The sequence below is a fragment of the Pristiophorus japonicus genome, chromosome 23, assembly GCF_044704955.1.
Source record: "Pristiophorus japonicus isolate sPriJap1 chromosome 23, sPriJap1.hap1, whole genome shotgun sequence".
NCBI classification, from domain to species: domain Eukaryota; kingdom Metazoa; phylum Chordata; class Chondrichthyes; family Pristiophoridae; genus Pristiophorus; species Pristiophorus japonicus.
The window spans coordinates 54278412-54302985 of NC_091999.1; the positions used below are offsets into that span (position 1 = coordinate 54278412).

At 44.7% G+C, this 24574-nt stretch overlaps 1 pseudogene; it reads left to right on the forward strand.

Annotated features, from left to right (window-relative positions):
• The first annotated feature begins 242 nt into the window (after positions 1-242).
• LOC139235546 (probable G-protein coupled receptor 139) overlaps positions 243-24574 on the forward strand; it is a 107574-nt pseudogene continuing 83242 nt past the window's right edge.

Consider the following 24574-nt stretch of genomic DNA (forward strand, 5'->3'; position numbering starts at 1 on the left):
ATGGATTTCCTTCGCTTCTCCATCTCTGGGTCACTGGGACTCTCCCCACTGCTGTGGGCCCGGAGTCTCCTGCGGGCTCTGCTCGACACTAAAACGTGTCTGACAGTTAAAGCATTGAGCAGAAGGATCAGAACAAATGGAATAAACGGTGTTATAATATAATGAATGAATTCAATTACTGCCCATGATAGTGACTCAGAGACTTCCCATCTAACAATACAAAACCAGGGATTATTGGAAATATGATACACGCCTCCATACATAAAGTACCAGAAAGTGTTCTTTACACAAAACAGCGCACTCAATGTTCCCACAACCATAGTCGCCGTTTTCTAGGAGCAATATTTGGTTTTGAGCTTCTGACAACAAATAGCTATACATCGATCAAAGGTAAAAGCAACTGTGAACCAGACGGAACAGTCTGTCACTGCGTAAAGCAGGATGGCATGGATATTACAAACATTAATCTTCCACATGAACTCAAACGCGGTTGAATAATGAATAGGAATCTGCTTGCATATCAGGTCGAGGATAACGACCAGTAGATCTGCCGCTGCCATTGCCACCAGGTAACGGCTGACACACTTGGAGAGACCGCACCTTCCTCGAGACAGGATCATTATCGTCACTAAGTTCACTGCAAGCAAGAGAAAAAACAGGGAATTTATATTTCAGATTGAGAGCAACAACAGCTGCCTCAAAGAATTATGTGTGAAATGTGTCAGGATTAAATGAACCATCCAATGGGACGTGTGGAGTTTGGGTCAGGACTGATTACACCAGCGGATGGGACGTGTGGTGTTTGGGTCAGGACTGATTACACCAGCGGATGGGACGTGTGGTGTTTGGGTCAGGACTGATTACACCAGCGGATGGGACGTGTGGTGTTTGGGTCAGGACTGATTACACCAGCGGATGGGACGTGTGGTGTTTGGGTCAGGACTGATTACACCAGCGGATGGGTCGTGTGGTGTTTGGGTCAGGACTGATTACACCAGCGGATGGGTCGTGTGGTGTTTGGGTCAGGACTGATTACACCAGCGGATGGGTCGTGTGGTGTTTGGGTCAGGACTGATTACACCAGCGGATGGGTCGTGTGGTGTTTGGGTCAGGAGTGATTACACCAGCGGATGGGTCGTGTGGTGTTTGGGTCAGGACTGATTACACCAGCGGATGGGTCGTGTGGTGTTTGGGTCAGGACTGATTTCACCAGCGGATGGGACGTGTGGTGTTTGGGTCAGGACTGTTTACACCAGCGGATGGGACGTGTGGTGTTTGGGTCAGGACTGATTACACCAGCGGATGGGACGTGTGGTGTTTGGGTCAGGACTGATTACACCAGCGGATGGGTCGTGTGGTGTTTGGGTCAGGACTGATTACACCAGCGGATGGGTCGTGTGCTGTTTGGGTCAGGACTGATTACACCAGCGGATGGGTCGTGTGGTGTTTGGGTCAGAACTGATTACACCAGCGGATGGGACGTGTGGTGTTTGGCACAGGTATTGAAAGAACCAATATATGGGACGTGTGGGTTTCGGGTCAGGGACTGAATGTACCAGTGGATGGGATGTTTGGGTGTTGTGACAGGGAGTGAGTGAAGCGGTGGATGTGATGTGTGGGTGCTGGGTCATGACTGAAAGAATTAATGTATTGGACTTTTGCCAGGTGGGTAAAGCGCTGAATGAGACTCTGATATAACGCCATATTCAGAGGGAGCAATAATTGCACAAGAAGCTGTTAATAACCTGTGTCCATTGAGGGGAATAGAGTCATTGTCCATGGATGGGAATGTAGTATGAGGACAGCGAGGGAAATGGAATCTGTGTCCAGGGAGGAGAATGGAGTTGTGGGCCAAGGGAGTGAATGGAGTCTGTGGCCAAGAAAAGGAATGGCGTCTGTGACAATGAGGGGAATGGAGTATGTGGCCAGGGAGAGGAATCGATTCTTTGTTTTGGAAGGGGAATCGAATTTGTGTACATGGAGGGGAATGGAGTCTGTGGCCAAGGTGGGGAATGAAATCTGTGGCCAGAGAGGGGAATGGAGTCTTTGGCGAGGTTACTGCGGTTGTGTCGAAGGCTGAAGAAGGTGAATTGAATTGTATTATGTGTCGAAATCAGAACCTTTCCAACCATTGTATTGAAAGTACACTTTGTAACTGGCTTAAGCTGACTTTCCCACAATATTGCAAATAATCTTTAAAGAAGGGACTGTCGCTTTACAATAGACTGATGATGACCCATGTTGTAAGATGTCACAAACGATTTTCGAACGTGTCTGTTTACAGCTGGAACCGTGTCAACCAGCTGCCTTTCACCTGGTGTGAGAAAGTTACAGACTTCCAGTTGACAGAGAGAGTTTGAGACTGGAAATATCAAAATATTTCACAATATAGTGCTCCGTTTTGAATAGTTGCTACCGTGCGGCCCACACCGAGCTCTCCTGAACTGTGGCTGAACAAGGGAAATAAATCAATTCAAACACAACTGAATAAACATTTTACTGGAAGTTTTAACCCTGTCCTGACCGTCTGGAATTAGTGACTGTGAGGCAGAGCAGGAGACGGATAAAATTACGACAACTCTCTATAGCTGAATCATTAGTGAATAATGTCTCATATCTCAGTGTATTGGTGAAGGATCTCTCAACGCTGATTTCCACAGAGCAGTGTCATTTACAATAACCAGCGGTCCTTAAAACACTTGTTACCGCTGAACACATATTTATTATCCAACACTGGGCATCAGTGCAGAAGCTGACTGCAAGCTGTTGAATAATATAATCGTTTACTAACATATCTTGTGTCAAAATCAAATTTCTGTCAAATCCTGTAAACCACTTTCACTGGAAACAAGTTGTGGAAACAACACACTGTTTATTGAACTGGGAGTAGCGAGTCAGCAAATGATCAAACATTACATGACAGAAACTTCTGTGCATTGCCAGACACAGAACAAGAGGTTTAAATTGTGAAAACAACATACTGTTCATTGAACTGGGAGCAGCGAATTAACGAATGATCAAACATTACATGACAGAAACTTTTTTGCATTGCCAGACACATTACAAGAGGTTTAAATTGAATACAATTAATCAGTAAAACTAAAAGACGAGGACAAAAAATACAGATAAAAATGGGTTACATAATTAATTGCAGATGAAGGACTCACCAGGAACACCAACAGCAGCGAGGAGCGGGTAATAAATACGTTCTACATTGAAAAATGCCCACAAGATCCAAAGCTCAGTTGGAATCTCCCAGAACATGATTTGACTTTCTGTGAGCTCCAATAAGCACTGTTAATTTTAGACAACAACTTCAGTCAAACATTGCTGAACAGACCGAAAAAGAAATCCCTATTTATAGCCTGAGGGAACTCTCCAGTGAGACAATTAAACTGCACACTGAAGGATATTAATCGCAGTCACTGAATAAACAAGTTGTCCGAACCTTTTCTTTGCATCAGTTTCAATTGCAAAATATCTTAAAAGCAACGTGGCTTTCAGATCAAATAACGTTATCCAAAACCAAGCACTATTGGTAAAAGCAGAAATAGTTAAGTCCACAGAATCACAGCATGCATGTGAAGGGAGCAGCTTCATTCAGGGAGTTTCTATTATTGCTGAGATGTAAAATAACTCTGTAATTTCAGATTTTCAATTCACTTCTCGGGTAACACAAGTGAAATAAAACAAATGGAAGGATAGATTTCGAAGTAAAGGTCAGTAACATACATGGTGACTGACAGTACAGTGTTAAGTAAGGATACATGGGCACTGATAATACAATGGTCAGTAAAGATATATGACGACTGATCACACAATGGTCAGTAAGGATACATGAGGACTGATAATACAATGGTCAGTAAGGATACATGGGGACTGATAATACAATGGTCAGTAAGGGTACATGAGGACTAATAATACAATGGTCAGTAAGGCTACATGGTGGCTGTTAATGTAATGCTGAGTAAGGAAGGATACGTGGGGACTGATAATACAGTGGTCAGTAAGGGTACATGGGGACAGATAATACAGTGGTCAGTAAGGGTACATGGGGACAGATAATACAATGGTCAGTAAGATTACATAGGGACAGATAATGTGGTCAGTAAGGATACATAAGGACTGATAATACAATTGGCAATAAGGGTATATGGGTTCTGATAATACAATGGTTCGTAAGGATACATGAACACTGATAATACAATGGTCAATAAGGATATATGGGCACAGATAATGCAATGGTCAGTAAGGGTACATGGGGACAGTTAATACAATGGTCAGTAAGGGGACATGGGGCAGATAATATATTGGTCAGTAACGGTTCATGGGGACAGATAATACAGTGGTCAGTAAGCGTACATGGGGACAGATAACATATTGGTCAGTAAGGATATGTGTGTGCTGTTAATACAATGGTCAGTAAGGATTCATGGCGACCGATGCCATACTGACAGTCACAGGCCATCCTATGAACAGACCAGCAGGAAGAGTAGTGCAAGGAAGGTAGTGCAGGGGACCCCTGTGGTCATCCCCCTGCAAAACAGATACACGGCTTTGAGTACTGTTGGGGGGGATGACTCATCAGGGGAGGGCAGCAGCAGCCAAGTTCATGCCACCGTAGCTGGCTCTACTGCACAGGAGGGCAGGAAAAAGAGTGGGAGCGCGATAGTGATAGGGGATTCAATGGTGAGGGGAATAGATAGGCGTTTCTGCGGCCGCAACCGAGACTCCAGGATGGTATGTTGCCTCCCTGGTGCAAGGGTCAAGGATGTCTTGGAGCGGGTGCAGGACATTCTGAAATGGGAGGGAGAACAGCCAGTTGTTGTGGTGCACATTGGTACCAACGACATAGTTAAAAAAAGGGATCAGGTCCTACGAAACGAATTTAAGGAGCTAGGAGCTAAATTAAAAAGTAGGACCTCAAAAGTAGTAATCTCGGGATTGCTACCAGTGCCACGTGCTAGTCAGAGTAGGAATCGCAGGATAGTGCAGATGAATACGTGGCTTGAGCAGTGGTGGAGCAGGGAGGGATTCAAATTCCTGGGGCATTGGAACCGGTTCTGGGCGAGGCGGGACCAGTACAAACCGGACGGTCTGCACCTGGGCAGGACCGGAACCAATGTCCTAGGGGGAGTGTTTGCTAGTGCTGTTGGGGAGGAGTTAAACTAATATGGCAGGGGGATGGGAACCAATGCAGGGAGACAGAGGGAGACAAAAAGGAGGCAAAAGCAATAGACAGAAAGGAGATGAGGAAAAGTGGAGGGCAGAAAAGCCGAAGGCAAAGAACAAAAAGGGCCACTGTACAGCAAAATTCTAAAAGGACAAAGGGTGTTAAAAAAACAAGCCTGAAGGCTTTCTGTCTTAATGCAAGGAGTATCCGCAATAAGGTGGATGAATAGACGTTAACAAATATGATGTGATTGGGATTATGGAGACGTGGCTCCAGGATGATCAGGGCTGGGAACTCAACATCCAGGGGTATTCAACATTCAGGAAGGATAGAATAAAAGGAATAGGAGGTGGGGTAGCATTGCTGGTTAAAGAGGAGATTAATGTAATAGTTTGGAAGGACATTAGCTTGGATGATGTGGAATCTATATGGGGAGAGCTGCAGAATACCGAAGGGCAAAAAACGTTAGTGGGAGTTGTGTAGATACCTCCAAACAGTAGAAGTGATGTTGGGGAGGGCATCAAACAGGAAATTAGGGGTGCATGCAATAAAGGTGTAGCAGTTATAATGGGTGACTTTAATATGCACATAGATTGGGCTAGCCAAACTGGAAGCAATACGGTGGAGGAGGATTTCCTGGAGTGCATAAGGGATGGTTTTCTAGACCAATATGTCGAGGAACCAACTAGGGGGGAGGCCATCTTAGACTGGGTGTTGTGTAATGAGAGAGGATTAATTAGCAATCTCATTGTGCGAGGCCCCTTGGGGAAGAGTGACCATAATATGGTGGAATTCTGCATTAGGATGGAGAATTAAACAGTTAATTCAGAGACCATGGTCCATAACTTAAAGAAGGGTAACTTTGAAGTTATAAAGCGTGAATTGGCTAGGATAGATTGGCGAATGATACTTAAGGGGTTGACTGTGGATGGGCAATGGCAGACATTTAGAGACCGCATGGATGAATTACAACAATTGTGCATTCCTGTCTGGCATAAAAATAAAAAAGGGAAGGTGGCTCAACCGTGGCTATCAAGGGAAATCAGGGATAGTATTAAAGCCAAGGAAGTTTCATACAAATTGGCCAGAAATAGCAGCGAACCCGGGGACTGGGAGAAATTTAGAACTCAGCAGAGGAGGACAAAGGGTTTGATTAGGGCAGGGAAAATGAAGTATGAGAAGAAGCTTGCAGGGAACATTAAGGCGGATTGCAAAAGTTTCTATAGGTATGTAAAGAGAAAAAGGTTAGTAAAGACAAACTGCAGTCAGAATCAGGGGAAGTCATAACGGAGAACAAAGAAATGGCAGACCAATTGAACAAGTACTTTGGTTCGGTATTCACTAAGGAGGACACAAACAACGTTCCGGATATAAAAGGGGTCAGAGGGTCTAGCAAGGAGGAGGAACTGACGGAAATCTTTATTAGTCGGGAAATTGTGTTGGGGAAATTGATGGGATTGAAGGCCGATAAACCCCCAGGGCCTGATGGACTGCATCCCAGAATACTTGTCGAGGTGGCCTTGGAAATCGCGGATGCATTGACAGTCATTTTCCAACATTCCATTGACTCTGGATCAGTTCCTATGGAGTGGAGGGTAGCCAATGTAACCCCACTTTTTAAAAAAGGAGGGAGAGAGAAAACAGGGAATTATAGACCGGTCAGCCTGACCTCAGTAGTGGGTAAAATGATGGAATCAATTATTAAGGATGACATAGCAGCGCATTTGGAAAATGGTGACATGATAGGTCCAAGTCAGCATGGATTTGTGAAAGGGAAATCATGCTTGACAAATCTTCTGGAATTTTTTGAGGATGTTTCCAGTAAAGTAGACAAAGGAGAACCAGTTGCTGTTGTATATTTGGACTTTCAGAAGGCTTTCGACAAGGTCCCACGCAAGAGATTAATGTGCAAAGTTAAAGCACATGGGATTGGGGGTCGTGTGCTGACGTGGATTGAGAACTGGTTGTCAGACAGGAAGCAAAGAGTAGGAGTAAATGGGTACTTTTCAGAATGGCAGGCAGTGACTAGTGGGGTACCGCAAGGTTCTGTGCTGGGGCCTCAACTGTTTCCATTGTACATTAATGATTTAGACGAGGGGATTATATGTAGTATCTCCAAATTTGCGGATGACACTAAGTTGGGTGGCAGTGTGAGCTGCGAGGAGGATGCTATGAGGCTGCAGAGTGACTTGGATAGGTTAGGTGAGTGGGCAAATGCATGGCAGATGAAGTATAATGGGGATAAATGTGAGGTTATCGACTTTGGTGGTAAAAACAGAGAGACAGACTATTATCTGAATGGTGACAGATTAGGAAAAGGGAAGGTGCAACGAGAACTGAGTGTCATGGTACATCAGTCATTGAAGGTTGGCATGCAGGTACAGCAGGCGGTTAAGAAAGCAAATGGCATGTTGGCCTTCATAGCGAGGGGATTGGAGTACAGGGGCAGGGAGTTGTTGGTACAGTTGTACAGGGCCTTGGTGAGGCCATACCTGGAGTATTGTGTACAGTTTTGGTCTCCTAACTTGAGGAAGGACATTCTTGCTATTGAGGGAGTGCAACGAAGATTCACCAGACTGATTCCCGGGATGGTAGTACTGACCTATCAAGAAAGACTGGATCAACTGGGCTTGTATTTACTGGAGTTCAGAAGAATAAGAGGGGACCTCATAGAAACGTTTAAAATTCTGACGGGTTTTGACAGGTTAGATGCAGGAAGAATGTTCCCAATGTTGGGGAAGTCCAGAACCAGGGGTCACAGTCTGAGGAAAAAGGGGTAAGCCATTTAGGACCGAGATGAGGAGAAACTTCTTCACCCAGAGAGTGGTGAACCTGTGGAATTCTCTACCACAGAAAGTAGTTGAGGCCAATTCACTAAATATATTCAAAATGGAGTTAGATGAAGTCCTTACTACTCGGGGGATCAAGGGATATGGTGAGAAAGCAGGAAGGGGGTACTGAAGTTTCATGTTCAGCCACGAACTCATTGAATGACGGTGCAGGCTAGAAGGGCTGAATGGCCTGCTTCTGCACCTATTTTCTATGTTTCTATGTTTCTATGGTTTATTTTCCTCAGTACAGGGAATGGAGAGACTGGAGGTGAGGAATGGAGATGAAAGGAGCAGAGAGGTAAGGAGGGGAGAAGAGAGAGGACAGGAGGCGGGAGGGGAGTAGACGAGAGGAGATGAGTGTGGAGGAGAGGAGAGGAGGGGAATAGGAGAGCAGAGGTGAGGGGAGGAGATGAGTGGAGTGGAGAAGACAGCAGATCAGAGTAGAGGATAGGAGGTGAGAGGAGAGGGTGGGAGGAGGAAAGAGAGAAGATGAGTAGGAAGGGGAGGAGAGGTAAGTGGAGGATAGGATAGATGAGAGAGGAAGTAGAGAGGAGGGCAGAGGAGAACAGTCAGAGACGAGTAGAGGAACGGAGAGGAGAGTTGATAAGAGGAAGGAGAGGACAAGAGACGAGAAAAGAAAGGAGAGGAGAAGATAGGAGAGGGGAAGAGAGGAGAGGAGGGGAATTAAGATGATAGTGTAGGGGAGATGGTAGGAGAGGAAAGTGAAATAGAGGTGGGGAGAGGGAAGGGGAGGGGAGAGGGATGAGAGGAAAGGAGAGGGGAGTGGAGATGAGAGTGTAGGGGAGATGGTAGGAGAGCAGAGTGGAGTAGAGGTGAGGAGAAGGTAGGAGAGAGAAGAGAGATGAGAGGAGCGTGGAGTGGAGGAGAGGAGCAGAGTGGAGAAGGGAGGAATGGAGAGAAGTGGAGAGTGGAGAGAGGATGCGAGGGAAGGAGAGTAGAGCAGAGGAGAGCGGAAGGGTGGCGGGAGAGCAGAGGAAAGACCATCAGAGGAGAGGAGAGGAAGAGAGTGGGGAGAGCAGGGGCGAGAAGAGATGAAAATGGAGGGGAGGGGTTCGGAGAAGAGAGGGGAAGTGGAGAGGAGAGTGGAGGAGAGCAGAGCTGTGGAGAGTCGAGCAACGGAGAGGAGAATAGAGGAAATGAGAGGAGTAAAGAGAAAATAAGAAAGCAGAGTGGAGTGAGGAGGTTAGTAGATTAGAGGAGAGGAGGGGACAAGAGAGGGGACAAGAGAGGAGAGTAGAAGAGAGGGCAGGAGAGGATAGAAGAGTGGGTAGAGGAGAGGTGAGTAGAGGTGAATGGAAAAGAGAGGTGGAGAAGTTAGAGCAGAGAAGAGGAGGGAGAAGATAGTGAATGAGAGGAGGAGATGAAAAGAGGGTAGAGGAAAGGAGAGAAGAGGGGAGGAGAGGGTAGAAGGGGGAGGAGAGGAGTGGAGAAGAAAGGAGTGGAGAGGGTAGGGGAGAGCAGAGGGAAAAAGTGGAGCGGGAAGGAGAAGAGAGGGGAGAACATCAGAGGACACAAGTGACGAGAGGAGTTGAAATGAAAGGGGAGAAGAGGTGAGGAGGAGGGGAGAGGAGAAGAGGGGAACATTTAGGGGAGAGGATTCGAGATGATTGGAGTGGAGAGGAGTGGAGCGGAGAGAGGAGAGTGGAGAGAGAAGCGACTTAAAAACAGGGGAGAGAAGAGGAGGGGATAGGTGAAGATAGGGGAGGAGAGGAGAGGAGATGAGTCAAGATGAGAGAGCAGAGGAGAGGAGATGAGAGGAGAATGGAGGAGAGAAAAGGGGAGGAGAAAAAGGTCAGGGCTATGTGAGAATGGAGTAGAGGCGTGGAGAAAGTAGGCGAGAGGGGAGAAAATGAGGGCACAAGAGATTTGAGGAGCACAGCGGAATGGGGAGGAGAGTTGCGGAGAGGGAGAGGAGCGGGGAGAGGACGGGAAGACAGGTGAGGAGAGAAGTGGAGAGGAGAGAGGAGGAGATGGGAGAAGGGATGAGCCGAGTGGAGAGGATAGGAGAGGAGAGGGGATAGGAGGAGAGAAGATGAAAGGATAAGGATGTGAGCAGAGGCGATAGGAGAGGAGTGTGGTGGAGAGGAGAGGCGAGAGGAGGAGAGTAGTGGAGAGGGGAGGAAAATAGTGACGAAGGGACAGAGGAGGGTAGAGATGAGCAGGGAGGGGACGAGAGTGTAGGGGAGGAGAGGGGAGAAGAAAGCAGTGCAGGGAAGAGTAGAGGAACGGAGAGTTGATATGATGAGAGGAGAGGAGAGGAGAGGAAAGCGGAGTGAAGAGGGAAGGGGATTAGCGGAGAGGACTGGGGAGAGAAGAGGAGAGGGTAGGGGCGAGGGTAGGAGAGGAGAATAGATTAGAGGAGGGGAGAAGGTAGGGGAGAGGAGAGGAGATCAGCATAGGAGAGACGTGAGGAGAGAGGAGAGGAGAGGCGAGGGGTGAGGAGGGGAGGTGTTGGGGTACAAAGGAGGCTTCTCTCCTTCAAGGTGGACTAACCGATGTAGTTAATCGACACCTGCCCATCCGTTGGGCTAAAAGGAGGCTTCTCTCCCTCGGGATGGAAGAACTGATATAGCTAATCTACACTTCACCCAGCTTGCCACTGTATAACGACCAAGGAAGTAAACAAACAAAACCTCAGGTTTATCGGTTTTATTACGAGCAATGCACGGGAAGGTTCAGTATTGGAACCTCTGAAATAGAAGCGTTTTCAAGCATTCTTTATACAGGTGTTGGAGAGGAGCTAACCTCCTACAAAATCATCGATCGGTCTATTGCTATTAGCGAAGTTACATTGATTTGTTGACTCTTATTAGACGGGCTCTGAGTGGTACATGCAACTGCCCATCTCTCATCTTTGTTTTGTTCCATTTTGCCCTCTACCTCAGTCTATCCGATGCCTGCTGTGGTTGTCCTGGCTTCTTTATCTCGTCTCAGGGACCTTTAAACAAAACTGCTGTTGGCTGTTTCAGTGTTACTAAGGTTAAGGTATAATATAATGCGTATAAGTATAAGTGTGTTATACCTTTATAAGCAAGTGTTACATACATAGGCAATTGATAAGTTCACAACCTTCAGCATAATTCTGACCCCTATCTACAACCTAACTATTTATCCCTTACAATTCCCCTTAATGGCCCTTGGCTATATGCCCAAGATAGGCCATTTCACAATTAATTCCACATGGGTGAGCTTCCAGGGTTGTCCTTTCACTTGGGTAGTGCGACTTCCCGAGCTCCTGGAGCTATCTGTTGGCTTCCCCATCCATATGATGTAAGTCCTTTCTGCCGGATTGTCTGATTTCCCTTTCTTCAATGTTTTAACTATAGTACGGGCTAGGGCCTGCCTCTTATGTCGGTTGCAGCTTTTAAAAGGATAATACTATCAAGGTGAGTACCCTTCCACTACAACCATACATTGAATCCAGCAAAGTCCTTTCTAGCCAACATTTTCTCGGTGTTCGAGTTATGTCCCGCCTGGGGTATCCTCTGCTTCTTCTATCTTTCCTCCACTTGGGGTCTTCTCTATTCTGCCGAATTTCTGCCCCGCCTGGAATATCCTCTATGTTGTCGAATGGTGTCCACTTCAGTCGAGTTTGTTTCTCTTTCAGTTCGAGTATCGATTTTCCTTGTGGCCCGATGGCCTTCGTATAACCTCCTCAGGTAATGTCCATCATTGTCCCATCGATCATTCCTCCTTTATCTCAGGGGTTATAATAAACACGTTTATATCTGTCTCATCAAGTGGAGTGAAGCAGAAGTAAATATCCATAATGGTGCATGAGGTGTTCCTTTCTTCATTTCAGTTGCCGTGGTGCTCACACATTAAGACCATATCCTCGTGGAACAGTGATAAATTAGTAGTAATTTGTTAGCGGGATGATACTCAAGGTGCACCCGTCCACTTGGTTATATCCACAGTCATCTTTGATCATTCGTAGTGGATCTCGAAATAAAGCAACTTGGTTATTTTTATAACAATCTATATATGGCTGAGACTCTTAGTACTGTTGTTCTCTTCAATTACATTTCTGGTTTGTCATCGTACCGCACGCGAGTTTGATTCCTTATTTCTCCTACATTGTTTGGTGTAGAGAATCTCGCCTTGTCACATCAATAAAAAATAAAAAATCTATTTAAATGTCCGGTTACAAAGCAGGGCTTTTTGTCTAAGGTCCAGTTGGTAAATATATCGAGTGTTATCCAATCCGGCACCTTTCTATTCTGAAGCTACTCTATGTCATGTTGTAGTCCATTGAGCAAACATGTTCCATATTCTGTACATACTAGTTTTGTCGGTATGGTTTTACTTAAGTTCCACTCTGCTCTATTCATTTATAGTTCTGGCGTGGTCTCGCAATGTTTGGGCCATGTAATAATTCCCTTTCTGCGCCACTACCCAGTTGCACCTATAACTTTTCATTATCCTCATCCCTTTCCAGCAATCCCTGCAAGATTTATGTTCGGGCATTAACTCACTCATCTATTGGGTGTAGGTCTATATTGTCGCAACTCCCGCCACGTATCCCGCCGCGTATCCCGCCGTGTATCCTGCAGTGTATCCTGCCGCGTATCCTGTGTACCATGTACCTTCTCTAGTATCCCTCTTTTTCCCCAGTCCCGTTTTTTACCTGACCCTCTTTCCACAATAAACTTCATGGCTTTTGATCCAAGGCCTTTAAGTGCTCACAGGGTTAGGTTTCTATACGGGCTTTTACTGTTTAACCCGCAGATGTTGGGGATAGTTATATTGCAGAAATTTATGAATACAGTAATTATTCGCTGACATACCCTGAAGTATATCTTATCCTTGGTCTGCCTTAACAATTTCTCTTTTGCCCCAGTGTTCACTGTTGGACAGGTTTGTGGCGCTAGGGGTGTGATGGTCGAGGCCCTGGTAGTGCTCACTGTTGCTAAAGTAGTGGATGGGGCCGTGTTGGTGGGTCTATCTCTGGAGATATCCCTCCACCACCATTCAAAGATGTTATTGAAATCTGCACCCACTTCCCCGGGTGCAGTATGTTTGACCCTCCTGATTATAAAACACACCGCGGTCTTAATCCCACTAATTATGGTCCTGTATTATTGGCTCATCCCCAATGTTGTTTCGTTTCCTTGTAACGTTGTTTTATGCCCGTTATTTAACTCTACTGTTGCTCCGTCCGTCACCATCAGTGTTTTTGATGTTTTATTAAACTAATGTCGCCCAAGTCCCTGTAATATAGGCCTTGCCATCCATCAGTCTGTTGTCCCTGATATGAGGCTGCGTTACTCCACGTTATTTCCACGAGCATTATTTTCCGGTTGTCACTGGTTAGTTAGTGACCATGCTTTTGTTAGTGTTAGTGTTTTCTCAGAAGAATCACTCAACACTCAGAGTCGGTTCCAATGCTGATGCAGCCTTTATTACGCTTAGTGGGGAGGAAATCACAAGACTGAGTCCAGGCTTCTCTCCACAGAACAAAGGGTTACATTCACTTTTATATGTTTCACAACAGTTACAAACAGTTTACTACAGTAACACAGCCCATCACGGCTGGACACAAGCCAATCACAACGATTATAGATTACATATAGGTTCTTTTAACACAATAGAATTCCCCTTATGTCTCAGGAACCATGTGTTCGTCTCTTGTCAGCTTGGGCTGATTGATAACTTTACTACAGGAGATAGGTTCTCTCACTAGTTCTTTCTTCTTGGAGAAATAATTGGTTTATAACCTTGTTTACAGGAGATGGGTTCGCTTATCTCTTTCTTCCTGGGGAATTAATTGGTTTATGGCCTTGAATACGGGAGATGAGTTCTCTCCTCATTATTCTTATCCTGCATCCAAGGCATTCCTATAGTGGGCCTCACAGGGTTATTGCTCGGTCATTGAACATTCAACAGTTCACAGCTTGACTACCTGATTTCCCATCATGCCTGGGCAGCCATTTTATGTGTGGCCACTTTAAACTTATATGCGTTTAGATATATCTAGCAGGTGCCTAATGCCTAGTATTCTGGTATATTCTAAAGGTGCCTACCTCCTACAACAACTCCCCCTTTCGGTAAAGGGACTAGTCATAGTCCCCTTTTAACCGATCATTCGACCTTTATTAGATTTTGTGCACGGCCCGGTACTCCCTGCCTCAAAGTGCTGGCCAGTCACGCAGTTTCAGGAGTCCCGGTTGCTTAAATCGAATTGACAAAGTCCAAATCCTCCTGCCCCCTTATAAAACAGGCTTGTTTAGTATCCAGGGAACGGTGATTTGTCCGTCTTCGTTGTGCGTGGTGTCTGCATGCCTGGCAGGCCATTACGCCCCATGTTATTGCTAAGATCAATTGTATCCCGACCAGTATATGTGAAATTATTCGAATCCATGGGTGGATGTTCACATTTATTCCCCTGTCCCAGACCTTTCTCCACCAACTCTGACTTTGTAAGTCTACCTCGGTATCTTCTTCCAGTACTTTGATTTTAGTTAATAGTTGGTGGTAGAGCTTTACGGATTGACCCACTCTGAGCCTCAACTCTCGTAATACTTCGGTTAGATGTGGGATAAGGACCTGATCTGGTTCGTCATAATCCTGTAAATGATCATGGAGCTGATCGGTTACCTCAATAACTTCGGACTTCCGGCGCCTAACCTGGGTGATATGCGCTTGCCCAATCGCGACAGGTCGTAGTGGTGTAAGCAAAAGTTTGGCTGTGGTATATGGCACTGCAGGTCATTATACTGGAATGAACGCTCAGTAGTAGAGAAGCAGTATCTTCCCTTCCCTCCATAGCCTGCCCTCGCGAAATGCATGTGTGCGGGCACTATTTCTAGTACGCACCTGTCGGTTCGGTTAAACCCGCACTCGTCTAGCTCCCCTCTGCCCACCGGGTGAGGGCATACTGTGATTTCCCCCTTTTGCTTGCAATCTGCTAGGGAAATCCCGGTAAGTATGTTGTTTCGACGAACGGCAGAGGTGGTGGTCAGGTAGTAGCGTATGGAGACATTTTCCCATATTATTCCGATATTCTCTCATTGGTATAGGGGGAATGGCCCTGAGTCCGGCGTGGCTATAGGGATCATCAGGACTGTCCCTATCCCGGTAGTCCTACACATCTGGCAATCTGGAATTGCTGGGTATACTCTGGTCAGTCCCTTCAGAGTACAATTATCCAGTGTCCCCCTTTGGTTCGCCAACTGAGCTAAATGTGAACTGTCTATCCAATCGGGTACTTCCCCGCGTTGGATCTAGTCGAGATTGTGGCGGATCTGTCCCACCATCCACAGACCATAAGCGTGACAGTGTTGCCCCTGTCTTTGCTTTCCCTGTATCTTCCTGTTCTCTATCAATGAGGTGATTGATGGTTCTGGCGTGAGCTTTCAGGACTGAGATGCCATCCAGCTGGATTTTGGCACCCTCCTTTCCTAGGTTGGCTTGGTCTTCCTGGTTTTGCTCCACCCTCTCCAATAACCCCTTCATCACCCCTCTAAGCTGTTCCACCCTCTCATTTAATCCTTGTATGTCTATCGAGTTCACTACGGAGGTCCCTGTATTGAAAACGGTAGCAACATCATTAACTATTTCCCTCTTCATCCTGGGGGCTAACCCCTGTCCCCGGAACCTACTGGCACCCATTGCATCGGTAGCCTGCTGCATTACAACTTTACTTAATACATTGTACATCTTCCTTGACTGTTCTGTACAGTATTCCGGCATCTGGATGCCTGAAATATTGATCAGAACAGGCACAATTTCATGTTTAACATTATCATACAACAGTTCCCCTTCGTTGTACATTACAATCCCATTCTCTGGTCCCTTCGTAGTTATGGGACAAGGCAGTTCCTCGGGCAATGTAGTGATTCTTATGGGGCGCGGTGTTGGAGGGGGTGAGAAACATACATACAATGATATTGCAGCCGCCCCCGCCTCCTCGTAATACCCACAAAGCCCCATTCCCTTCTTGCGGATGACTGATTGCTGGGATTGTCCCGGAGGCGCGCAAATTATGCCGAAAGTACATTCATCAGGCCCTTTGACATCCCTCCGTTTAATGCATCTGCTCCTTATACCCGTGGAGCACTGTACACATACTCTGATTCGTATTAGGATTCATATTAGGATTCACTTGTAACTATGCATTAAAATAAGTCCTGTCCTTGCTCCAGTCCTTGGCTGCTGGGATGCATATTCCGTCCGTTAAATTAAACAAGACTCCATAGTTCATGTAGTTGTTTATTTCCAGCATGCTCTGCTGTCCGTCGGTGTTGCCCAGGGTACGTGCATGTCGCAGGGCTATCCATATGACGAGTAGCGCCTTTCGTATTGCCATTCCGATAAGTATTATCTGTAATTTTAAACAGACGGCCTGGTCGTCACCAGGGGTTAAGTTTTTTGCTCTACGAGTGTCCCTGTCACCCTGCAAAATCAGAAGCACAAGGTTATAATCGAACCATTTCGAGTTGAATATGCAGGGAGTGCGCCCATGTCTTTACCCACTTAAATATTACCCAAACTCCTATTATGACCAAGGCCAAAGCTATTCCTCCAAACATCGCTGTCTGCTTTACCGTTAGGTTGGGTTTGTGGACTACACCTACCCACCGTGGGGTACATTGGCTCTATTGCCAGAGGTGATGGTGCTATGGCTGCGCACTGCACTATCCGTCTAGTCCCGTTATCTCTTCCAGCCTGTTTATCTTAGCTTTTAACTCTTCAATTTGTTTTATTGAGTATCTATTTCTTTATTGTATCAGGCAACTATTATTACATAAGCTAGTTCTGTTTTTATTTTTGTTTCCTCTGTTAGGTGAGTCTTTTTTTTCCTATTAAGAAATCCAAATTAATAATGTTCAGTATAAAACGGCTGTCAATGGAAAGGGTTAACTCCTTTCCAGGTGTGTAAGAAGACCTGATGTCATTACGTGACTTCACGTAATCATCTGAAAAAAAGTCTTTGTACCTTCAAAACTGGCTTCGAAATTAGGAATCCGTTAAAAACAGCATAAATCATTTGAGTAAACTCCAATGTTTTCTAAACTTCTAATTCAAGTACTTGCCAAAGAATTTTTTTTAAAATTGTTTTAAAACAAGACCACACATACAATAGCAATTTTGCTTACTGAATTTCAAATCTGTTTTTTTTTAATTTCTCTCTTTCTCCTCGTTATCTTCAAAACCCTCCTGCTTGTTTAGACTGTTCGGGACTTTTTTTGATCAACACTGTCCATTTTGGAAATCTTTTCAAACTGCATTGAAACGTTTTCATAATTTAAAATTCGAATCCATGTAGAGTGTTTTTTACCTATTCCAATTTTTTTTTCCTTCTAATTAAACCAATATCTTTTTCACAGCAAACATCAACTAGTATTTAGTAAGTTATGTCTTTTTCCATTTAGTCCGTTACATCTTTTTTTTTCTTTCTTCAAATTAGGTTTTGTATTTTACACGGAGGGTTCGTAACTCCATAAAGTTGTTAATTTAAAATCATTTGTTTACTTTCAAAGTGGCGTCTTTATCTTTTTCTTTTTCTCCATAACTGGAATGGAGTCCAGCTTTGAGAGTTTGAGGGCTGCCTTTCGTTATCTCAAAATGCTCTAGTTTCAAAGTCGTTACTAAAGCTTGCTGTTTTTAACATTTTCCAAAAGTCCCTTTTAAACCTTCGCAGATAGCTCGCCACTCGCCCAGGAGTTTGACCTGATCAGATTTAATTTAATAATTTTTTTTTTGAATCCACCTCAGTATTTTCTGTGCCTTATCTGAATATCTCAAAATCCCAATTCAAACTTTGTAATTTCAATCTTTATTTAAAACTTTTTTTTTTGCTAGAAGCTCTTTTTTTTTAAAGCATTCTTTATCTCATTCCGAGACTAAATTTATGTCTTTCAACCCAATCAATCATTGCATGTTTTCTTTCGGCAAGTAAGTGAGCGTGTCAAATAAATCTTTTGCTCAACAAACCTATCCTTTATTTGTTTACTTTCCTAGCTCCGTAACTTATCATCCGAATGAATCCACACCTGCGTTTCTAACTTAAATGTCTTAAAACTTCCCACATACAGGACAACACTACAAAGGGTTAAAAAAAGACTTTCACTCTGTTTCTAAAATAAATAGACACTTGCATTCCTCTTCCAACCAGGCTTTCGGAACATGAAAACATTAAAAAATTCATTCTGCAGTCAAAAATCACACAGGCACTTCTCACTCAACGATCAGACATTTACAACAGTCTCTCTTCTTGTTTTGGCCGGCTCTATTTTTGGATCCATGACCTTTCAGGGAATTCGTAGTTTTATCTAAATAATTCCTCACATAACTAGTTCCTGAGGATTCCACCCTGCTTTAATCATTTTCTCGATTAGCTTCTTTTGTTTTTCCGCCAGGTGGCGGGTAAGCGACCCTTCTGGTCCCGACTCGAGTTTACTTGTTTTCATGGCCATTCCTGGGTAGGACTAGTACCGTTAGGAATCTACTCTCAGAGGTCCGCTTTCTTTCTAGCGCGACTTGTAGTAAACTGTCTCTTGGCTACTGTCAGGTCACAAGTTCTGCTGTTACACAAACTTATACAATTCTTAAAAACGCGTTTAAGCAATTCCCGCAGTCCTCTACGTATCCTTAACGACTACCTACAACCGCTCGGCCCATTGGTCCGACCCTGTTCACAGGTTTGGATTCCGTTAGCCGCTGTACACTGCTTGGTTCTACCCCGGGGTATTTCAAATTACACTACTGGGTCCGGAAGATGTCTCTCGGTATCACGATCCCACGGTCTAAGTGTGTTTTCTACGCCTACTTGGTTCCTGGCCGTCACGTGGGACAAAAGTCCTCTTAATTCAGGCTCAGGCTAGGCGTTTGAGATATTAGACTGTCTCTTCGTGTCGATCAACCAGCTTCCACCTTCCGCAACCTTTATACTTAAAAATCGTTTTTTTTTTATACTCACCCGGGTTTTTCCAAGGGCGTCCAGCGACTCCGGGAAATCCCGTCGACTACGCCACTGTTAGTGTTTTCTCAGAAGAATCACTCAACACTCAGAGTCGGTTCCAATGCTGATGCGGCCTTTATTACGCTTAGCGGGGATGAAATCACAAGACTGAGTCCAGGCTTCTCTCCACAGAACAAAGGGTTACATTCAATTTTATATGTTTCACAACAGTTACAAACAGTTTACTACAGTTACACAGCCCATCACGGCTGGACACAAGCCAATCACAACGATTATAGATTACATATAGGTTCTTTTAACCCAATAGAATTCCCCTTATATCTCAGGAACCATGTGTTCGTCTCTTGTCAGCTTGGGCTGATTGATAAGTTTACTACAGGAGATAGGTTCTCTCACTAGTTCTTTCTTCTTGGAGAAATAATTGGTTTATAACCTTGTTTACAGGAGATGGGTTCGCTTATATCTTTCTTCCTGGGGAATTAATTGGGTTATGGCCTTGAATACGGGAGATGGGTTCTCTCCTCATTATTCTTATCCTGCATCCAAGGCATTCCTATAGTGGGCCTCACAGGGTTATTGCTCGGTCATTGAACATTCAATAGTTCACAGCTTGACTACCTGATTTCCCATCATGCCTGGGCAGCCATTTTATGTGTGGCCACTTTAAACATATATATGCGTTTAGATATATCTAGCAGGTGCCTAATGCCTAATATTCTGGAATATTCTAAAGGTGCCTACCTCCTACAACACTTTTTTAACTGGGTCCAGTGTTTACTCTTGCCGATACTCCTTATAAGTATCATAACTTACCATGATTACCTGATAGAGACCGATCCATTTGGATGCGATCCCGAACCTCTCTGGGGTAATCTCTTGACTGCCTATTTGGGGTGTTTGGAACTTCTGTTTCTTAGTGTCGTTCTCTAAATCCTTGATTTGCTGATCTCTAACCTTTGACTCTAAATCATGCAACTGCTTACAGAGTTCCATTACAGATTTCCATATTTTGTTAGTTCAAAGGGTATCATTCCTATCGTCCGACTAGGGGTTGCCTTGAGCTTTATTTATACTCGGGGTATCCTGTCTACCCATCGCTTTCCAGTCTCTTTGATGTGGGATAGTTTTTGCCTAATCCCTAGGTGCAGGCCTGTTTCATTATCTTCCCTGTGTAGTGTGTACCTTGATCTGAGTTCAGCTGTAATGCCATTATATCCTTTGCTAGGATCCTGGCCATGGTTTCTACTGAACAGTTCCTGGTGGCGAAAGCTTCTACCCACTTCATAAACATATCTAATATAACTAAGCAGTATGTTTTCCCCTTGTTGCTGTATAATGGTCTAGTAAAATCTACCTGCAAATTTTCCCAGAGTCCCTTCGGTCGGGACTGATGTCCCATTCTGACCTTTACTTTCCCCCCTGGGTTGTATTTTGCGCATATCACGCACCTTCTGCAGAGGTCGTCTATATCTCTAGATATTCCTTTTCACCACCAGCATCTGGACATCGAGCTTATCATACTGGTTCTATCTGTATGCACATACCCGTGGTATAAATTTAATAGGCTCCCCTGGATGCATTCTGGGGCCACCACATTCCCATCTTTTCTCCATATCCCGTTGGTCCCTTGTTTGGCCCTCTCTGCTTCCATCCCTCCTGTTCCTGCGGAGTGGCCTCTCCCTGTACCTCAAGCATGTTTACTTCCTCTGGTCCAATTGTACATGCTCCGCCTTGGGCTTCCCTGGTCAGTGCACCTGTCTCTGCCACTCGGTTGGTTGCTTCATCTGTCCATGCATTCCCTTGTTCATACTGATCATTATTTTTTACGTGTGCTTTGATCTTTATTATCACACACCCCTGGGGTAGGAAAGAGGCTTCCACTGGATGTTTCCCAATCTCCTGATGTTTAATCGGCCCTCCTCCTGAGCTGGTGTATCCCCGTCTGCTCCCGGCAATCATATAATCATGCACTACTCCGAAAGCGTATCGACTGTCTGTATAGACGTTTACTCATTTTCCCCTAGCCAGCCTGAGAGCCTCAGTTAGAAGCACTAATTCAATCACTGGAGCTGATAGATTCTCTTCTAACCATCCTTCCCCTTTGGCCTGACCGCTGCTATCTACCACGGCCCATCAGATCTGTGGTGTCCCATTGATGTAGCACCAAAACCCATCTACATATAGATCCATGTCTGCCTCCTCAAGCGGGGTTTCACTTGCCTGACTACTTCCCTCATCTTCCTCTGTTGGGCTACACTGATGCTCCTCTCCCTCTGTAATGATCCACCCTTCAGGCGTCTTTTATTATTGTTACCGTCCCGTTGGTGGGGTGGTGGGGGGTGGGGGGGGGGAGGAGGGGGGAGAGCGTTATTTACCACCTTGCCCTTTGTGCATCGAAAACCGTTTTTAGTCTTCCAGTGTTAAGTAATTCTACTAAGGTACGCTGGGTTTGTAGAATAATGCATCCTGACATTATTATTGGTTCGTTAACTCTGATGGCCCAAGCCGCACAGTCGAGGGCAGCAACACACCTGGACAGTCCTGCAGCTACAGGTTGCGGTTTATCTGAGTAATATGCCACTGGTCTATGCCTGTCTCCATGTAATTGAATCACCACCGCATTATAATGATGGTTAATATGGTAGGTATAGACGTAAAAGGGACTATTCTGGTCTGGTAGTCCCAGGGCTGGAGCACTTGTGAGAGTTTGTTTTAACCGCACACATGCAGTTTCTTGATCTAGGCCCCAGTTTACTGGCTCTTAGGAGGGTTTCCACCCTTTGACCTGGTTCTGTATAGGTTAGGCCACCTTGGCATATTCGGGAATAACATGTCTGCAGTAGTTGAATAGCCCTAGTACCTGCCTGACCCCTTTCACGGTTCCTGGTCTGGGGATTGATTGAATTGTTGCTTACTGTCCTCGGGCATCTGTCTCTTCCCTTATGATATTATGTATCCCAGAAATGTTACTTCGCTCCTTCCTTCTCCAAAGTCTACTGGTTCCAAAATCCCTGACAATATTCGATGAAATATGCTCCGGCTGTTATGGAATCCCTGTGGTACTCCTGCCATGTATATTGTTTTCCCTTTACCATGAAGGCAAGTTTTCCTTGGGACTCTTTGTCTAAGGGAATGGTCCAAGTTCCATTCGCTATATCCAGCACGGTGAATATCTTATGATCTGAATCCAGGCCATTAAAAACTGTGTTCGGACTTGCCACTATTGGCTGTTCTCCGGAAGTCACCTTATTCAGGGCGGTATAATCGATAGTCAGTCGGTAAGAGCTGTTCGGTTTCCTTGTCAGTGTTCAGGTCCAGGAATTTTGATGGGTGATATCTCTGCTAATCCATAATCTTGTTTGCATTGTGCCCACAGAGTCGGGTATAATTGGCACACGCTACCCCATACAGCCTTTGTTTCCCACTGGGGTTGGATTATGGTTGTTCCTACCACTCGTTGCTGCTGGTGTCCCGGGTTTCCGAACTTAATTCGGTTTTCGTGCTTATCCCTCAAAATTATCCGGCTATGCTGAGGATCTATCAGTACCCCTATCTCCCTTAATGTATCGATGCCCAATATGTTGTCTTCTGTATTCTGACAGCACCAAAACTGAGCAGGTAGCATTACCTCTGTACTTCTAACAACACCATCTCACTTAGGGTTGCTTTCTGGTATCCCCCACCCTCTATTTGTAAGTTGACGGTCCTATGGCTCAGGGGCAAATCTAAGTTGGTTATTGGGTGTTCTCGGGTTGGGGCAGTGGTGGCAGTGGTACCAGTGGTGCTGGTACCTGTCTGAGCATGTCCAGCTGATCTTCCCTGGTTAATGGTGTTCCCTTCTTTGCCTGTTGGTGGCCTCGCCTTCCTGCGCCTCCCCCATTACTCCAGCAATCTTTGGCCAAATGTCCAAGTTTACCACAATTTGGACATCTCCCTTTAGAATTTCCATAACCTCTGCTTTTCTACAGGCAATCCCTACTGAAGTTGCCTTCCTGATTGCAGTTCAAGCATATCAGGTGAGCTGCGCGGGAGTGCGTCTCTTCCTCCTTCGTCTCGCCTGCTACTGCTGTAGCTGTTATTTTTGCTCTTTTATCCCTTTGTTCGAACTTTAACTCCTCTGCATGTTCTGCCCATTCCAAAGTTTCATCATAATCATCTCCAATGTTAAATGCTCACTTAATTATCTTTTGATGTGCCTTTCATAGTCTATCCTTAAACATTTTCAAGAATGCTGCATCACTTCTGTTGCGGTCATCAGCCCCAAAGTGGTTTTTATATTCAAACCAATTTCGTTCCCCGTACTCCCCAACTCTTTTCCCTGCCTTTTGAGTCAAAATATTCTACTCCAAACTTTTGTCAGAATTCTGTATTTCTACTATTTTGCTTCAGCGGTTGGTAACTTATTCAATATAATTTGTCTCCTGTGGGCTGAGGGGCACCTCCTGTTTGGTAATGTGGGCTGCTCTACATCCGCTGGAGCGAATGGTGGTGGTGCGTATCGGTGTCACTGATAAATAGCCATTATCATGTGCTGGGGCCCCTCTACTCTGCAGTCATTATCCCTGTCTGATTGACTGTTAGGTTGGGGTTGTGGACTACACTTACCCACCGTGGGGTACACCGTAGAGATAGTGCACTGCACTATCCGTCTGGTCCTGCCTTTATCTCTTCCAGCTTATTTATTTCAGCTTCTAACTCTTGAATTTGTTTTGTTTCAGTATCTATCTGTCCTCTGTAGCAGGCAAGTATTATTGCATAGGCTTTCTTTGTTTTATTTTTATTCTGACTATCCCACCATGTCCTCTATCTGTCGGGTGAGTCTTCTTTCTTTTATTAAGAAATCCAAACTGATAATGTCCAGTATAAATAAAACAGCTTTCAATGGAATGGGTAAACTCCACTACAGTTTTGTAAGAAGGTCTGACGTCATTACGTGACTTCGGGTATTCATCTGAAAATATTTCCCCAAGTCTTTGTGCTTTCAAAACTTGATAAGAAATTAGGAATCCGTTAAAATAGCAGAAACTATTAGTAAATTTGTCATAATAAACCTTCTCAGTGGGAAAGGCAGCATTTTAGATTAAACTCCAATTTCTTTACACATCCAATTCAAATCCTTGCCAACGAGTTTTTCATTGATTTAAAGCGAGACCACACATTTTTAATAGCTATTCTGTTTACAGAAATACAATTTCCATGCAATCTATATACATTCCAGCAGTTTGGGTTTTTTACGATCCCGTTCACTGAGCAAATCTTGTGTTTTATTTCCCTCGGCACAAAATCTAAACTTCGGTGCCGGTCCATCGTTTTTAAGAATTCTGTAACTCCCAGTTTTTTCTTTCTGTGCTGAGTTCGCCGAGCTTACTACTTTTCCCCCTTTTGAATCCGAACTTAATCATTTTTTGATGACCTTACTCCAGTCCATAGTTAAACATCGTTGTTTCTCTTTCTCAGCACAAAGCTTTGTCGGGTTTAACTCGTAAGTTTTTATATTTAAACCAATATTTTTTTCACAACCAATTTAAATCTCGTTTCTTCAAATTAGGTTTTGTAATTTGATGATCTTCCTCCAGTCCATTTTCCTCAATATCTTTGTTTCTCTTTCTAGCTGCTGCAGCTTTC